We start from the raw sequence: 2223 nt of genomic DNA on the forward strand, positions 1-2223 counted from the left end.
GAGAGAGAGCGCGCGAGCGTGGAAAAGATTGACGAGGTCGGGTTCCAGGGATGAAAGGGCTTCAGCTCCGTGGACAGATTGGAGAAGCCGGGACTGTTCTCTTCGGAGAAGAGAAGGTCAAGAAGAGATTTGATTGAAGCTTTGGTGGGGGGGGGGAGGGAGGGTCTGGGACACAGCAGAGAGGGAGAAACCGTTCCCTTGGCGGGCGGATCGGCGGGTGGGGGGGGGGGGGGCTGGGGTTTGACAGGATGCTGAGAGGAAGCCTCCTCCATCACTCCAGCCTGGAAGTATCGTCGAGGAACGAAGGGAGAGAGAAAGATCTGCAGGAGCGAGGGTACCACCCCTCTGGCCCAGCGCCGTTGGCACTCGGCATCGCCAGAAATCCAGCGGTGCGCTTGCAAACTTGTGCCTGGAATCCAGGGAGAAGGGATCTCGGAAGGTGGGACCGGAACCCCCCGAGGTGGTCCACTGTACCAGCCGTCCGAGAGGGATCATCGGTTGGGGGAAGGATCTTCAAAGGTGGTGATTGGGAGCTCTCCTGGGATAGGCAACGTTCCAATGAGATTGGTGGGCGCACATGGTGGGGCTAACATCTGGGTGGGTCCTTCAGAGATCCATGGACTCAGTCTCGGTCACCTCTGTCAATTACTCTCCTATGACGTGCGTGTGACTACAGCTTGTCCGTCCGTTAATTCCTGTGTGCCTCCTGGATGTTAGAATATACGATACATACTGTAAATCACTTTATCTTTCTGAAGTTGTACAGTAAAGTTTATCATAGTCTGATCAAAACCTCTGGTTTTCTGGGTGGTTTTATTTCAACATCCCCCCCCCCCCCCCCCCCCCCCCCCCCCCCCCCACCCCCCACCCACTTCCCGTGCCTCCTGCACATTTTGGGTTCTGGCCAAGGATCCACCTTCCCCGCCCGCTCCCCGTTTCCTCAGTCCTAAATGATCTCTCCCCTCCCTTGTGTTTATGACCCCCTCATCTCAAGCCACCCTCCCCCCGACACCTAATCCCGAGGCTGTGCCCCCGCTCATGTGTTTCATCTCAGACCACCCCCCTCCCCACACACACCCCCCCCCCCCCCTGAGACCTTACCCTGGGACCGTGCCCCCCCCCCCTCCCCCACCCCCAACCCCACTGGATTTGATTCCCTCCCCAGCAGAGATAATGGGCTGGATTCTCCGACCCCCCCCCCCCCCCCCCCCCACCCCCCGGGCCAGGTCGGAGAATCGCCGGGGGGGAGGCGGCATGAATCCCGCCCTCGCCGGCTGCCGATTTCTCCGGCGGCAGGGATTTGGCGGGGGCGGGAATCACGCCGCGCCGGCCGGCGGCCGCTGCCCCCCCCCGGCGATTCTCCGGCCCTCGATGGGCCGAGTGGCCGCCTGTTTACGGCTGGTCCCGCCGGCGTAAATTAGAGTCGGTCCTTACCGGCGGGACCTGGCTGCGCGGGCGGCCTCCGGGGTCCTCGGGGTGGGGGGGGCGCGGGGGGGGGGGGGGCATCTGGCACCGAGAGGTACCCCCACGGTGGCCTGGCCCGCGATCGGGGCCCACCGAACCGCGGGCGGGCCTGTGCCGCGGGGGCAATCTAGTCCTCCGCGTCGGCCGCTGTGGAGATTATGCCCCCCTGCGCATGCGCTGGGATGACGCCAGCACACGCTGGCTCCCCGCGCATGCGCCAACTCGCGCCGGCCGCTGGAGGCCCTTTGGCGCCGGTTGGAGTGGTGCCAAGCCCGTTCCGCGCCGGCCAACGGGGCGCGATCCAATCCAGCGCCGGCCTAGCCCCTGAAGGTGTGGAGGATTCACGCCACTCCTTCGCGCCGGAGTTGTCCGCCCTGCCGGTTCGCGGACAATCCCGCCCCTGAATCCTGCCAGAACCACGCAGGATCTCTAGCCGAGACTGTCTTCGTGTTTTGATTGCCAAGAACCACCCGGACAATCTACGCTTCTCTGATCATCTAGCCCCTCCCATTCGTTACATCATCTGACCAAACTGAAACACAATGGGCGCGATTCTCCGTCTCGCCAGCTGGCCAATGGGGTTTCCCATTGTGGGGGGGGGGGGGGCAGGCTGTCGGGAAACACCCAGGCTGCCTGCTAAACGGACAGTCCCGACAGTGGTGAATCCAGTCCCATGCCTCTAATTAACTAATCCACGGGTAATCCTCTTAATCCGTACAAAAATCCATTCGCCCAACTTTTACCATGCTTTAATTGCAC

Source organism: Scyliorhinus canicula, chromosome 21, assembly GCF_902713615.1.
Source record: "Scyliorhinus canicula chromosome 21, sScyCan1.1, whole genome shotgun sequence".
Classification (NCBI taxonomy): domain Eukaryota; kingdom Metazoa; phylum Chordata; class Chondrichthyes; order Carcharhiniformes; family Scyliorhinidae; genus Scyliorhinus; species Scyliorhinus canicula.